The sequence below is a fragment of the Lissotriton helveticus genome, chromosome 5_1 (assembly GCF_964261635.1).
Source record: "Lissotriton helveticus chromosome 5_1, aLisHel1.1, whole genome shotgun sequence".
Taxonomy (NCBI): Eukaryota; Metazoa; Chordata; class Amphibia; order Caudata; family Salamandridae; genus Lissotriton; species Lissotriton helveticus.
The window spans coordinates 1398740062-1398757267 of NC_136065.1; the positions used below are offsets into that span (position 1 = coordinate 1398740062).

Below are 17206 nucleotides of genomic sequence, written 5' to 3' on the forward strand. Positions count from 1 at the left end.
CACAAAAAAAGGGGACTACCCTATGTAGTCAGAGTCACAATTCTAATTAGTGACAAGGTGTCATAGATTGAGGCATATAAACCTAATCCAATTAGTACTGGGAGAGGCAAGTGATGCTAATATTGATAGAGCAGAAGGTTTTTACCGAATGCTAAGAGGCTTTTTGCAATGAGACAAAGAAAGGCTATTGTCAAGAGTTTGGTTCAAAAAACATATACATATTTTTTATTTCATACAGCTGTATAAACCCTTTACGTGTCAATAATACATCAAAAACATGAATACAAAAAAAATATACAATAATTGATAATCAATACACAAGATTAAAACATTTTTAAAAACAAGAATCAAGGAAACACGCGGCGTTTCGGTTTTTTGGAATACAAGCACCTTCTTCAGGACAGATTCTAAATTAAAAAACACAAAATTACCAAACAATGATAATCACATTAGTTCGTTATACAGCATGGTTTAAACTTTACTTCAACACATTAGTCACTATTGTTTTTGCCTACCCTCTTTGTCTTAAAACATCTTCATTTCATCAATACATTAGACACTATTGGTTTTGCCAACCCGCGTTGTCATAAAACATCTTCATATCTTGGGTGTATATAGCAAGTAATATAACTCAGCAACATTGCATCTGGGCGCTTTATTCTCTCTCCCTATACCCGCTGACGTGACCTATTTGGTAAGTTTATGGCCACCCAAAGATTGCCTCCCAGGTAATCAACCTATGAGTTCACGATTGCACAGTCTTATAGATATGGGCATTGAAATAATATAACATACCTCGAACGTAAAAAAAATCAAAATTTCTTATACTCCGTATTAATAGGGAGTTATCGATACCTCCGGATCCCTTTGTGGATATATGGATCTGCGGGGGTCCTATTTATTAATTGTTGTAGGTACGTTTTCGTATGACTGCTAAACAAAAATAGTATCATTCGATTAAATTTAATAAATATTTGAAACCCTTCGTTGGTTGTAGTTCAATTATTAGGATTCAAACTTTACATTGTATAGAGTTTATGGAAGGTGTACCCACTGTCCAGGGGAGCCACCGATCTAAGGGAAATATTTCTCAATCGTATTTCTAAAAGGGGTAATCAGAGAAATGAATAAATGTCTATCCCCTCTGTTTTCATTATGAAATCATAGTCATGGGCACAAAACTCACCAGTAGCAAAGCAAAAGGAAATTGCTGTAGCCGTAGACCATTCTCCACTTCGTCTATTGGCATATAAATCTTGGGGGTTGACCTCCCGTATTTATGCGATCTGGGTCCCACTCTGTGGAGATAATTGATGTCATTGTTACTCCCTCTGTGGGAGATAGTTTAGTTAATATGTCAATAAATCTAATTGTTTGTATACTTTCATTTGTTAACTGCTTTCAGGGTGAATGTGAGGCTATTAAATGTGCTTGCTAAATATGGTTTTGCCACGTGGTCATCTTGATGATTACTGACCTTATTTTAGGAGTTTGCGCAATCAGTTAGAAGGGGAAAGCGAAACTCCGCTATGTGTTTATTAAGTAGCCACATTGTTGATTGTTAAATTACATACGAGCTTACTTGTCTGTGGTTCGCGTGCTTTATGCGATATTGAAGATATGCGGCACGGGTACATATGCTTTCGCCTGAGTATTGTATGCGTCTAAATCTTGCATACACTTCATGTTAAATTGAATAAAGGGTGGACATAGCCTTACCCGAGTGTTGTGTGCGTCTGACTATTGCACAAATTTAGCGTTAATTTTCAGTCCAGAGTGAAAATCCCTCCAATTTGCGGCAGTGTTATCTAAAGCAATGCAAGGCAAGAAACATGAAGTCTTTCTCCCGTTCAATGTTTAAGCCGCGGTTAAAGATCAAATGAATCCCACCAGTTTAGAGAACTAAAGTATGCGCGTTATTTGCGTCAGCAATTCAATATCTTAAAAATGTAGCACTGGACTTTCTCGGCACGACTGCTTACCGTGTATGAAGTGGTCGGCCTCCCTGCTCCTCCTTGGAGTATAGTCCTCATGGAGACCACTGACTATAACAAAAAGATGCATCTGCTGTTAGACAATGAAGATCATTACAAACTATCAAATAGAAATGAATGGATAGAATTAAAGGAGATGATCACTAGATTACTAAACTAGGCCAAACACGATGAGATTATTTGTGATGAAGAGTTTGCATTTTTAACCAATACCGATCCCATTATTCCAGCACAATATGGCCTCACAAAAACTCACAAGGACATGTCCAATCCCCCCATGAGACCCATTGTGTCAAGCATTGGATCCCTAACATAACCTTTAAGCAAGTATGCAGATGTGTTCTTACAGCCCATAGTCATTAAACAAAATTCATACATTAAGGATACCAAGGCCATTATCAATAAAGTAGAGTGCCTCAGTTTTAATCCCAAAACACAAATTCTTGTAACATTAGATATAGAGGCACTCTATACAAATATTCCCCAGGATAATAGGATTGAAATGATCAAAGCCCTGCTTAGTTTTGAGGGTAGAGACCTCACAGCCCACCAAACTTTTATTGTAGATTGTATAACGCTGGTCCTCAATAATAATATCTTTTTGTTTAATAAAGACCTCTACAGACAGGTCAAGGGCACCAGTATGGGAGCCACTTGCGCTCCTAGTTTGGCCTGTCTGTACGTCTCCCAATTTGAAGAAAAACACATCTTTAATCAGTTGGCACCTTTCTATGAAAATATATCCGAATGGTCAAGATACATTGATGATGTCTTTTTTATCTGTACAGGAACCTCTGAAACCCTTACAAAATTTATCGAATGGTTAAACCTGGGAGATAAAAATCTAAAATTTACTTCACACAGAGATCGTGACAAATGTGAATTTTTAGACATCATGATCAAACACACAGACAGTTTTTTGAGTGTCGAGCTTTATACTAAACCGACAGACAGAAATACCATGCTTCATTTTAACAGTAATCATCCGCCTTGTCAAAAGAATAACATCCCCTTTGGTCAATTCCTAAGACTCAAAAGGAATTGTACCACCCTACAAGATTATGATAAACATGCCCAGGCTTTGAAACAGAAATGTATTGAAAGAGGATATCCGAGGCGCATGATTCGACACGCTTACAAACGAGCCAAATATTTTAATAGAGAGAAATTATTTAAGAGCAAGGATAAAACTACAACAGAATTGCAACCAATTACAATCAGGTTAGTGATAAAATAAAAAACATTGTCAATAGAAATTGGCATCTAGTCACCAATAACCGACAAGAGAAATGACCTAAACCTATGTTCTCATACAGAAGGAATCGCACAATCAGAAATAGCCTGGTGCCCACATATAGAGAGAGTAGAAATGAGACACAACTATGTTTCAACAATGCACCTTTGCCAACTGGCACATTCCCGTGCAAAGGCTGTGTGAATTGTGAGAATATCATTAAAGGAAGTAGTATCACCAATCAGAATGTCGAAATTAAGATTAGGAGCTTTATGAACTGTCGAACGACAAATGTCATTTACCTAATAAATGTCTGTGTCAACTTATTTATGTAGGCGAAACCTCTAGGGAGGTGCGCATTCGAATGAATGAACATAGGTCTGCTATTAGAAATAATAAAAAGGGCGCCCCTCTAACCGAACACTGGAAGACGGCAGGCCACACTATCAAGGATATAAATTGGTGCTGCTTAGAGACAGTTGAGATCAATGCAAGAGGTGGCAATATGAACAATAAAAGAAAAAAACTGGAGCAATTCTATATGTCCCGACTGAATAGTGTCAGATGTGGCTTGAACAGCAGAGAGGATTGGGAACGCATTATAGTATAGAGCAACACCAACAGTGATGTGGTTGCCTAAATTTTAACTTCCCAGAATGTCTTGTCTACCATCATTACATATGTCAGGGGACTATGTCCGGATAGGCTTGTTTTCCAACAGGGCGTAAAGTCACATTCAAAATAGGAAACTACAGCCCAGGGAGGCATTTGTAGTAATGAGGTTCAGCCTTTGATATTCCGACATATATCAAAATAAATTCCTTATATAACAATGAGATGAGTAATGGATCTTTGAGGAGCTAGCTATGCTGCATATAATTTAACTCTCTTCACAATACTCTTGACCTGTTAGCATTACTAGCTTATGCCTTCATGATGCTGCCGTACAGGACTGTGAGTCCGGCAGTATCTGTAACCGAAGTGGTTGCTAGATGGGTGATGAGTGAGACTGACTGCTTCGTTATCTACTTCCGATTAAATAATGTGTCCATGCTCCAGTCGAACACAAACAGATGATTGTAGCTTGTTCAGTACAATCCGTTCGCAGGAATTGTATTTGACACCTAGTATCCGGTATAAACTGGTGTTATTTGCTCGGACAGTTCGAAGCTCATGACCCACTCCGAACCCGTGAAATTGCTTACAATCCGATTATATGAGACAGGAAGTTGTGAGACAATAAATCGTGTTTGCGCATCATTAAAGCTTTGTGCATGGGCATATACCATAAAGAGAAAAAAAGAGCGAGAAGTGGCGTTTCCGCGACCATGGAGACGCGTAAGCCATTGGCCGCAGCTTAACCAATAGCGATCGGGTTGAGACTCAATCAATCAGTAGAGAGCTTGTATTTAAACAAAGTGCTCTAACGAAGTGGTTATTCCAGTTTTTTCGACACGAAAATGACCTAGTGACGCTGTCCAAGAAGGAGCAGGGAGGCCGACCACTTCATACACGGTAAGCAGTCGTGTCGAGAAAGTCCCGTGCTACATTTTAAAGCTATTGATATGCTGACGCGAATAACGCGCATACTTTAGTTCTCTAAACGGGTGGGATTCATTTGATCTTTAACCGCAGCTTAAACATTGAACGGGAGAAAGACTTCATGCTTCCTGCCTTGCATGGCTTTATATAACACTGCCGGACATTGGAGGGATTTTCACTCTGTACTGAAAATTAACGCTAAATTTGTGCAATAGTCAGACGCACACAACACTCGGGTAAGTTATGTCCGCCCTTTATTCAATTTAACTAGAAGTATATGCAAGATGTAGACGCATACAATACTCGGACGAAAACATATGTACCAGTGCCGCATATCTTCAATAACGCGTAAAGTACGCGAACCACGGACAAGTAAGCTCGTATGTAATTTAATAATCAACAATGTGGCTACTTAATAAACACATAGCGGAGTTTCGCTTTCCCCTTCTAAGTGATTGCGCAAACTCCTACAATAAGGTCAGTAATCATCAAGATGCTGCGTGGCAAAACCATATTTAGCAAGCACATTTAATAGCCTCACATTCACCCTGAAAGCAGTTAACAAATGAAAGTATACAAACAATTAGATATATTGACAGATTAACTAAACTATCTCCCACAGTGGGAGTAACAATGACATCAATTATCTCCACAGAGTGGGACCCAGATCGCTTAAATACAGAAGGTCAACCCCCAAGATTTATATGCCAATAGACGAAGTGGAGAAAGGTCTATGGCTACAGCGATTTCCTTTGGCTTTGCTACTGGTGAGTTTTGTGCCCCATGACTATGATTTCATAATGAAAACAGAGGGGATAGACATTTATTAATTTCTCTGATTACCCCTTTTAGAAATACGATTGATGAATATTTCCCTTAGATCGGTGGTTCCCCTGGACAGTGGGTACACCTTCCAAAAACTCTATACAAGGTAAAGTTTGAATCCTAATAATTGAACTACAACAAACAAAGGGTTTCAATAATTTATTAAATGTAATCGAATGACACTATTTTTGTTTAACAGTCATACGAAAACGTACCTACAACAATTATTAAATAGGACGCCAGCATATCCATATATCCACAAAGGGATCCGGAGGCATCGATAACTCCCTATTAATACGGAGTATAAGAAATGTTGTTTTATTTACGTTCGAGGTATGTTATATTATTTCAATGCCCATATCTATAAGACTGTGCAATCGTGAACTCATAGGTTGATTACCTAGGAGGCAATCTTTGGGTGGCCATAAACTTACCAAATAGGTCACGCCAGCGGGTATAGGGAGAGAGAATAAAGCGACCAGATGCAATGTTGCTGAGTTTGTAATGGTTTCCTGGCTGGTTCTGCAGGAGCGTCAGGAATCCGGAGAATAATCCACAGCCTTCCCCTACGGCCTTTCGACTCTATCAGACTCTAGAGTATCGAATGGCTCGCCAGGGGAAAACAGGGAAACAAAACAAGGAAAGGTTGGGGGAGAACAACAGGTCTTGGCAGTGGGTTTCGGAGTGGACACTTGGTGATAAGGCAGGCTGTAAGGGAAGACATATATTACAATCTATACTTGATGACAATACCATATAGATAAGTACCTATGAACATCACATACCACAATATATCGTCTGGACCTTGGGATATTGCAGAGGGGTAGAAGAAGGTGTTCGTCTTTTTCTGTACACACCAAGACAAAAGATAATAAGAACACTTCCCCACTATGTGCTAGCATGTGAAGTGAATATTAAATAAATCTCACTCTGCTGTTTTTCTGATGGAAGCTGAATGAACATCTCATTCTTCATCGAGGCTGGATAAGTGTGTGTACGTGCGTCTCTACCTTGACATATATAACAGGTTATCTGCCATATAATAATCACCATTAGTCAATCATCCTGTAACCCCAACACTTAAAAGTAATAAAAAGTAGCGCAAAGCGCTTTTACCGTGATTCTTTTGAAGCTGAGCCTCGAAAACACCCCACACTCTGGTCCACGCAAGTGCCCCAAATGATGTATCCAAATGCCAAGGAAGGGATGATAAGGGGTTGCACACAATGTGCGACGGTAGGAAGAACTGGCTGTGCCCGGCCGGATGGCGGAGCAGGAACCGGCCACCGGGCGGAGCACAAGGAGAAGGGAAGACTGGTCTGGCAGTGCCCGGCCGGATGGCGGGGAAAGACCCGGCCACCGGGCGGAGCACAAGGAGAAGGGAAGGAAGAACTGGCTGTGCCCGGCCGGATGACGGAGCAAGACCCGGCCACCGGGCGGAGCACAGAGGAAATGGAATTAGAAATGGGACTGAAAACAAACACAGCACGAAAGTAACCGTGTCAGAGATCGTAACGAGAAAGAGACAGAGTATGCTGACATAAAAGTGAAGATAACAGAATGCCCGCGTAGTATACACAGAGCGGCCACCGGAGAGCAGCCGTACGAAGCTCTCTCTAGGTGGAGGCAGGAATTCTAACAGGAAACAAGTTCAGCAAGAAACCGGAAGTCAGGCAAAATCCATAGGGACGGAACCCTCGCAAGTACAGGCTAGACGCAAGAACGCAAAGCGGCGTTCTGTCAGAGTAATGCGTCTTTTACACTGCCAGTACCAACGGATTTACTGCTCGAGAGGGACTTGGGGGCATGAGAGAGTTATATTACTTGCTATATACACCCAAGATATGAAGATGTTTTATGACAAAGCGAGATGGCAAAACCAATAGTGTCTAATGCATTGATGAAATGAAGATGTTTTAAGACAAAGAGGGTAGGCAAAACTAATAGTGACTAATGTGTTGAAGTAAAGTTTTAAACATGCTGTATAATGAACTACTGTGATTATCATTGTTTGGTAATTTTGTGTTTTTTAATTTAGAATCTATCCTGAAGAAGGTGCTTGTATTCCAAAAAACCGAAACGCCGCGTCAACATTTGTTTCCTTGATTCTTGTTTTTTAAAAATTCTTAATCTTGTGTATTGATTATCAATTATTGTATCTTTTTTCGTGTATTCATGTTTTTAATGAATTAATAACACGTAAAGGGTTTATACAGCTGTATGAAATAAAAATATGTATATGTTTTTTTAACCAAACTCTTGACAATAGCCTTTCTTTGTCTCATTTCAAAAAGTCTGTTAGCATTGGGTAAAACCCTTCTTTTCTATCAATATTAGCATTGCTCGCATCTCCCATACTTAGTACTAATTGGATTAGGTTTATATGCCTCAATCTATGACACCTTGTCACCAATTAAAATTGTGACTCTGACTACGTAGGGTAGTCCCCTTTTTTTGTGCCGCAGGACATTTTGTTTAATTCTTTCTGTTTCCCCCGGTCCCAGACCAATCTAGACAGGGGGCCTCCTTAATGTTTCTGTGTATATACTCGGCTTGTTACCTGGGGAGGCGTTGCTGATACTGTGCCATATAGTGAAGTGGATTATTTTAGCCCTATATCAAACAATCTGAGACTAATACTGAAGACCGGTTCAATAAAATAATTAATGGGTCATCCAAAAATATAACATCAGTGAGACTGGATAAAACAGACGAGGAGCAATGGCGCACTCTCTGGAACTTGAAAAAGAAAGTCATCAGGGCGGAATTACACGCTGATTTCCTTGTAGAGTATTGCAAAAAAGGCATAATACCAAAAGGCCTACAAGTGAATAACGAGCCGGATATTTTTATCAATAATAAAAAATTAATTGAAAATTGGACCCTATTGGCTAATCGCTGTAGACGAGGCTGGATGCTGCTTATCATAGAAACGGCATTTGAAGTCTTGGTCATTGAACGTAAAGACATTGAAGATCTAGAATCAAAACTAAGAGATAATACATCACTAGAAGAAGCCAAGCAAAAACTTGATGAAATCCAAACAGATATTGCAGGATACAGTGAGTATCTGTTAAATAAAAAGAGCAATAAACTAAGGAAGGATATTATGAATTATAACCCGGAGTTTGTATATCCTTACTTACAAAAAGACTTTTACGAGAGGCCAAAAGAAACCTCTCAACCACGTACACAATGGCAAAAACAGCCCCGTAATTTTCCGAAAAAGAAAGTAAGATTCTTTGACTCATCCTACACAAGCTCTGACTCTGAAGGGGATATACAGAATGAGAGTAGAAACACGAAAGAGAGAGAAACAACAGCTGGCCCCATTAGAGAAGGTCTCTCTTTTTTGGAGCAATGCCACCACAATTTTGGACAACCAAGGGGAAGGGGGAGAGTGAGGAGCAATTACAATTCCCAACCCCAATTCCTTCAACATCCACGGACAAGGAGCCAAAAGAACTGGGATTAATTCATACGAAAAAGGCAGCAATAATTAATCTCTCGCAACGGGTTCTATCCCCTGTTGTAACAAAACTTCTTGAAAAAGGTTTAGGCTTCGCGATATGTTCACCTATAGACAAATATTCATTGGAAAAAGATTTACAGAGTTTCTTTTGCAAAATAAGGTTAAGTATCTTTTTTGAAGGCAAAGATAGACAGCTTAGACCTAACAAATCAGGCATTAGGAATAAATCATCTTGGACCCCGAATGTGAACATTGTTCACAAAGATATTGAAGCTATTGAAAGAATTGTTGACAAAAATGTCGATGATCTTCTAAAACAGAAAAATTGGATTAGTCATAATCTAAATAAAGATGAGGCAGTTGCTTTAAGAAATCTAGAACAGTGTGCAGATTTAATAATAAAACCAGCCGATAAAGGCGGTAGTATAGTCCTCATGGAGACCACTGATTATAACAAAAGGATGCATCTTCTGTAAGACAGTGAAGATCATTACAAACTATCAAATAGAAATGAATGGATAGAATTAAAGGAGATGATCACTAGATTACTAAACCAGGCCAAACACGATGAGATTATTTGTGATGAAGAGTTTGCATTTTTAACCAATACCGATCCCATTATTCCAGCACAATATGGCCTCACAAAAACTCACAAGGACATGTCCAATCCCCCCATGAGACCCATTGTGTCAAGCATTGGATCCCTAACATAACCTTTAAGCAAGTATGCAGATGTGTTCTTACAGCCCATAGTCATTAAACAAAATTCATACATTAAGGATACCAAGGCCATTATCAATAAAGTAGAGTGCCTCAGTTTTAATCCCAGAACACAAATTCTTGTAACATTAGATATAGAGGCACTCTATACAAATATTCCCCAGGATAATAGGATTGAAATGATCAAAGCCCTGCTTAGTTTTGAGGGTAGAGATCTCACAGCCCACCAAACTTTTATTGTAGATTGTATAGCGCTGGTCCTCAAAAATAATATCTTTTTGTTTGAAAAGACCTCTACAGACAGGTCAAGGGCACCAGTATGGGAGCCACTTGCGCTCCCAGTTTGGCCTCTCTGTACGTCTCCCAATTTGAAGAAAAACACATCTTTAATCAGTTGGCACCTTTCTATGAAAATATATCCGAATGGTCAAGATACTTTGATGATGTCTTTTTTATCTGGACAGGAACCACTGACACCCTTACAGAATTTATCGAATGGTTAAACCTGGGAGATAAAAATCTAAAATTTACTTCACACAGAGATCGTGACAAATGTTAATTTTTAGACATCATAATCAAACACACAGATGGTTTTTTGAGTGTCGAGCTTTATACTAAACCGACAGACAGGAATACCATGCTTCATTTGAACAGTAATCATCCGCCTTGTCAAAAGAATAACATCCCCTTTGGTTAATTCCTAAGACTCAAAAGGAATTGTACCACCCTACAAGATTATGATAAACATGCCCAGGCTTTGAAACAGAAATTTATTGAAAGAGGAAATCTGAGGCGCATGGTTCGACACGCTTACAAACGAGCCAAATATTTTAATAGAGGGAATTTATTTAAGAGCAAGGAGAAAACCACAACAGAATTGCAACCAATAATTTTTGTCACCAATTACCTTCAGGTTAGTAATAAAATAAAAAACATTGTCAATAGAAATTGGCATTTAATCACCAATAACCAACAAGAGAAATTACCTAAACCTATGTTCTCATACAGAAGGAATCGCACAATCAGAAATAGCCTGGTGCACACATATAGATAGAGTAGAAATGAGACACAACTATGTATCAACAATGCACCTTTGCCAACTGGCACATTCCTGTGCAAAGGCTGTGTGAATAGTGAGAATATCATTAAAGGAAGTAGTATCACCAATCAGAATGTCGAAATTAAGATTAGGAGCTTTATGAACTGTCGAACGACAAATGTCATTTACCAAATAAAATGTCTGTGTCAACTTATTTATGTAGGCGAAACCTTTAAGTAGGTGCGCATTCGAATGAATGAACATAGGTCTGCTATTAGAAATAATAAAAAGGGCGCCCCTCTAACCGAACATTGGAAGATGGCAGGCCACACTATCAAGGATATAAATTGGTGCTGCTTAGAGACAGTTGAGATCAATGCAAGAGGTGGCAATATGAACAATAAAAGAAAAAAACTGGAGCAATTCTATATGTCCCGACTGAATAGTGTCAGATGTGGCTTGAACAGCAGAGAGGATTGGGAACGCATTATAGTATAGAGCAACACCAACAGTGATGTGGTTGCCTAAATTTTAACTTCCCAAAATGTCTTGTGTACCATCATTACATATGTCAGGGGACTATGTCCGGATAGGCTTGTTTTCCAACAGGGCGTAAAGTCACATTCAAAATAGGAAACTACGGCCCAGGGAGACATTTGTAGTAATGAGGTTCAGCCTTTGATATTCCGACATATATTAAAATAAATTCCTTATATAACAATGAGATGAGTAATGGACCTTTGAGGAGCTAGCTATGCTGCATATAATTTAACTCTCTTCACAATACTCTTGACCTGTTAGCATTACTAGCTTATGCCTTCATGATGCTGCCATACGGGACTGTGAGTCCGGCAGTATCTGCAACCGAATTGGTTGCTAGATGGGTGACGCGTGAGACTGACTGATTTGTTATCTACTTCTGATTGAATAATGTGTCCATGCTCCATTCGAACACAAACAGATGATCGTAGCTTGTTCAATACAATCCGTTCGCAGGAATTGCATTTGACACCTAGTATCCGGTATACACTGGTGTTATTTGCTCGGACAGTTCGAAGCTCATGCACCACTCCGATCCCGTAAAATATCTTACAATCCGATTAAATGAGACAGGGAGTTGTGAGTCAATAAATCGTGTTTGCACATCATTAAAGTTTTTTACAAGGGCATATACCATAAAGAGAAAAAAGAGCAAGAAGGGCATTTCCGCGACCATGGAGACGCGTAAGAGATTGGCCGCAGCTTAACCAATAGCGATCGGGTTGAGACTCAACCAATCAGTAGAGAGCTTGTATTTAAACCGAGCGCCCTAACAAAGTGGTTATTCCAGTTTTTTCGACACGAAAACGACCCGGTGACGCTGTCCAAGGAGGAGCAGGGAGGCCGACCACTTCATACACGGTAAGCAGTCGTGCCGAGAAAGTCCCGTGCTACATTTTAAAGATATTGATATGCTGACGCGAATAACGTGCATACTTTAGTTCTCTAAACGGGTGGGATTCCTTTGATCTTTAACTGCGGCTTAAACATTGAACGGGAGAAAGACTTCATGCTTCCTGCCTTGCATGGTTTTAGATAACACATTGGAGGGATTTTCACTCTGTACTGAAAATTAACGCTAAATTTTTGCAATAGTCAGACGCACACAACACTCGTGTAAGGCTATGTCCGCCCTTTATTCAATTTAACATGAAGTGTATGCAAGATTTAGACGCATACAATACTCGGGCGAAAGCATATGTACCCGTGCCACATATCTTCAATATCGCGTAAAGCACGCGAACCACGGACAAGTAAGCTCGTATGTAATTTAATAATCAACAATGTGGCTACTTAATAAACACATAGCGGAGTTTCGCTTTCCCCTTCTAAGTGATTGCGCAAACTCCTACAATAAGGTAGTAATCATCAAGATGACCGCGTGGCAAAACTATATTTAGCAAGCACATTTAATAGCCTCACATTCACCCTGAAAGCAGTTAACAAATGAAAGTATACAAACAATTAGATATATTGACAGATTAACTAAACTATCTCCCACAGTGGGAGAAACAATGACATCAATTATCTCCACAGAGTGGGACCCAAATCGCATAAATACGGGAGGTCAACCCCCCAGATTTATATGCCAATAGACGAAGTGGAGAAAGGTCCACGGCTACAGCGATTTCCTTTTGCTTTGCTACTGGTGAGTTTTGTGCCCCATGACTATGATTTCATAATGAAAACAGAGGGGATAGACATTTATTAATTTCTCTGATTACCCCTTTTAGAAATACGATTGAGAAATATTTCCCTTAGATCGGTGGCTCCCCTGGACAGTGGGTACACCTTCCAAAAACTCTATACAAGGTAAAGTTTGAATCCTAATAATTGAACTACAACCAACGAAGGGTTTCGATTATTTATTAAATTTAATCGAATGACACTATTTTTGTTTAACAGTCATATGAAAACGTACCTACAACAATTAATAAATAGGACGCCCGCAGATCCATATATCCACAAAGGGATCCGGAGGCATCGATAACTCCCTATTAATACGGAGTATTAGAAATTTTGTTTTTTTTACGTCCGAGGTATGTTATATTATTTCAATGCCCATATCTATAAGACTGTGCCATCGTGAACTCATAGGTTGATTACCTGGGAGGCAATCTTTGGGTGGCCATAAACTTACCTAATAGGTCACGCCAGCGGGTAAAGGGAGAGAGAATAAAGCGACCAGCTGCAATGTTGCTGAGTTATATTACTTGCTATATATACACCCAAGATATGAAGATGTTTTATGACAAAGCGGGTTGGCAAAACTAATAGTGTCTAATGCATTGATGAAATGAAGATGTTTTAAGACAAAGAGGGTAGGCAAAACCAATAGTGACTAATGTGTTGAAGTAAAGTTTTAACCATGCTGTATAACGAACTACTGTGATTATCATTGTTTGGTAATTTTGTGTTTTTTAATTTAGAATCTGTCCTGAAGAAGGTGCTTGTATTCCAAAAAACCGAAACGCCGCGTCGACATTTGTTTCTTTGATTCTTGTTTTTAAATGTTTTTTAATCTTGTGTATTGATGATCAATTATTGTATATTTTTTTGTGTATTCATGTTTTTAATGTATTAATAACACGTAAAGGGTTTATACAGCTGTATGAAATAAAAACTATGCATACGTTGTTTTTTAACCAAACTCTTGACAATAGCCTTTCTTTGTCTCATTGCAAAAAGCCTGTAAGCATTGGGCAAAACCCTTCTGTTCTATCAATATTAGCATCGCTCGCCTCTCCCATACTTAGTACTAATTGGATTAGGTTTATATGCCTCAATCTATGACACCTTTTCACCAATTAGAATTGTGACTCTGACTACATAGGGTAGTCCCCTTTTTTTGTGCCGCAGGACATTTTGTTTAATTAGTTCATTTTATCCACATCAGCCGCTTGGCAAGTCCACCCGCTGAGTCAATCAGCTATGAACGCATGCGGCTCCAGTCGTATGACTATTATCAAATATGTATTCATTCAGGAGACGTGAAAGAAAGCTGGTTGTAAAATGGTCTGTACTTTGAACCATAAGACTGGGCAGTTTAAAAAACCGGTGAATGTACAGTGGGCAAACAGAAGAGGGTAAAATGACGGCCAGGGATGAGGTGAGACCAAAGATGAGAAATAGGATCATGGCTGATCCCCGATAAGATGTTAGATATGCCGATAAATATGTGCATTACACATTTAATACATGTAAGGATCCATAAATAATCATTATTAAAATAATACTTCAAGTTATTTTTTAATTGCCAGTGAAGAACTTAGCTCTGCAGTGGTTTTTCCTGCCCCCAAAGCCAAGTCATGCTACAGGATTTTCCGAGAGCTCTCACAAGATTGTGAACATAACTGCTCACACTGTTCAGTTATTTGCACTCGGACATTTACCCTTGACTTACAGACTGCAAAGGCCGCACTGATCGTTCTGCAACAATTCATTATTAGAAAGCTCGAACCACACATTCACACTGAATATGTGGCACACAGGCACTGTCCGACAGTTCTCTAGGAAATGGATGTCTACTCAATGTGCATATGAAGAATGCACTGCAATAAACTCAACATTCCGAAACAGCCAGAGACCTCAGCCTTGCAGATGAAAAGTGGAAAATAATGTAACATGGAAAACAATTACTCACATTACTCGAGCCTCAGGGGAGAACCAAATTACACCAATTTCAGGAAAGGCTTGAAAACGAAGCTGTTTCAGAGAGTTCAGGTCAACCCCTCGGCCTAGGTGTAGAAACTGGAGAATATCAGACCAGGGCCCTAGTGACTGAACTCGAACACACAGTACGGTATTTCTTTCACCGTTGTGAAAGAACCAGGAATAGACAAGTAGCCCTAGACAAAGCTTTACATGAATTAATACATACATTGTATAAAACCTCTATATATTTAGGATAATATAGAAAGTAATTCCAGTTCACCTCCTTTGTCATCTTTTTTCATCTCCAACAACCTTGGGCAGTTTTATAGTCACTGTGGCATCGCTTAGCATTATTTTATTCTCTTTCCATAGCCAATTCTAATTGACTGAAATGTGAAACAGTACAAAATTTTACTGACTGTTTTTGAATCTCTGCTCTTTATTTTCTTTGGGTGATAAAAGTGCCTCTTGCATGGTCAAGAAATTGGTAAATAATCCCAATTTCGAGGCTGTTTACTTTGGTGATTGATCAATTTGCAGAGTCGCGTACAGTTCTGTGAGCTGGCAGGTGGATTGGGGGTGTGAAGTAGAGGATCCTTGGTCAGCAGTACATCGCATAGAAAGGTAGTGATGAGCCTTGGATTCAGAGTGGATTAATTGGTCTGCTTCCGCTTATGATTGCAGTCATTGTGTCTCTGGCCTTGACAAGAACCCTCAGGCTTGTCTCTGCTCCACCATGTTTGGTTCAGGCCTCTCACTGTTTCTGTCTTCTTTCCTTCTTTTCAGCTGGTACGACGTACATCTTCGGAAAAGGAGGGGCACTCTTCACCTACACCTGGCCCCCGAATGACCGGCCGAGCACACGCGCGGACCACCTGGCTGTGGGCTTCAGCACACACCAAAAATACGCCATTCTGGTGCGAGTGGACAGTGCATCTGGGCTAGGAGACTACTTACAGCTTCAGATAATAAGTAACCTTTCTTTCTAATGGAAGGACGCAATCTAACTGCAATGATTGCAAAGAAGAGTGAATGAATCCAGTGAATTGCAACGGATTCCAGTCAAATGGAAAGTGTTGTACTGGAACGTGAATGTTGCTTTGTAATTGTATCATTGCAACAAAGTGATAAATGTAGTAAGGAAAGGCAACCATTTGAAGTGAAATGAACATCATTGCATTGAAATGCAAATCTTGGATGTGACATGAAACGTTGCAGTGAAATGTTAACTCCTAAAATAAAATATGCATTATTGACGTGAAATAATAATTGTTGCTATGCGACGCGAATTGTTGAAATGAATTAGCACATTTTTTGAAAGAATTGCTGTTCACTGGACTGAAATTTGAAAAAAGGAAATGAACTGCATACAACTGCAATGATTCACAGGCATGCGGTAGTGAAATGCTAATTAAGTGAAATGCTGCTTGCTGACGTGAAACATGAACTGAAGCAGCGAAATATATATCAATCAACCAAAATATGAAAAGGTGCAGCAAAAAAATAGACGAGTGCAATGATGTCTGGCCTTTTACAGTGAAATAAACTCAATGAAATCAACTAGACACCATTGCACTGAAATTGTATTGTTGCAATAGAATGCAAAACAGAGCAGTAGGCAAGTCATTGTAATGGAAAGGAAATCATTTACATTATATGTAAATCAATCACGAAATAGAAACCATTGCACTGAAACAATCAATATTGCAATTAATTGCAAACTATTGTAGTGAAATGCTCATAGTTGTAGTGAAATGCAAACTGTTACACTGACACTTTAATTACTGCCAAAGTAAGACACTTTTTGTAGCTTGCAATTCATTTCAGTCAAATGTGACTTGATGCAGTAAAATGCTAAACGTTTAATGAAAACATGAATCGGTGTAGTAAAATGAGAATTGTGGAAAAATGTAAACCGTTACAGGCATGTGGATGTGTAAACTGCGATACAGATACTTCTTTTACAGGTAGGCATCTGCTGATAGCTGTGTATGATTTTACAAATGTGTGTAGGCTGGAGGAATTGTTTTGCAACACACTGGACCATTGAATTTTATTGCACATTTTAAGGGTCCCGCTGTTCATCAGCAAGCCCCAACCCTGATATCAACCCATGATCTGACTGGGCCTTTCAGGACATACGTACCACTCTTTTCTTTGTTTGTAAGCCATGTGGCGGAAGGCAA

The 17206-nt window shown here is 39.3% G+C and overlaps 1 long non-coding RNA gene across 1 annotated transcript in view; it reads left to right on the plus strand.

Moving 5' to 3' along the window:
* LOC144755442 (uncharacterized) overlaps positions 1-16013 on the plus strand; it is a 46259-nt gene extending 30246 nt beyond the window's left edge. The window contains exon 3 of the long non-coding RNA XR_013594893.1: positions 15807-16013. This is a non-coding gene — a long non-coding RNA (uncharacterized LOC144755442). The remainder of the gene's footprint in view (positions 1-15806) is intronic.
* Positions 16014-17206: the final 1193 nt, after the last annotated feature.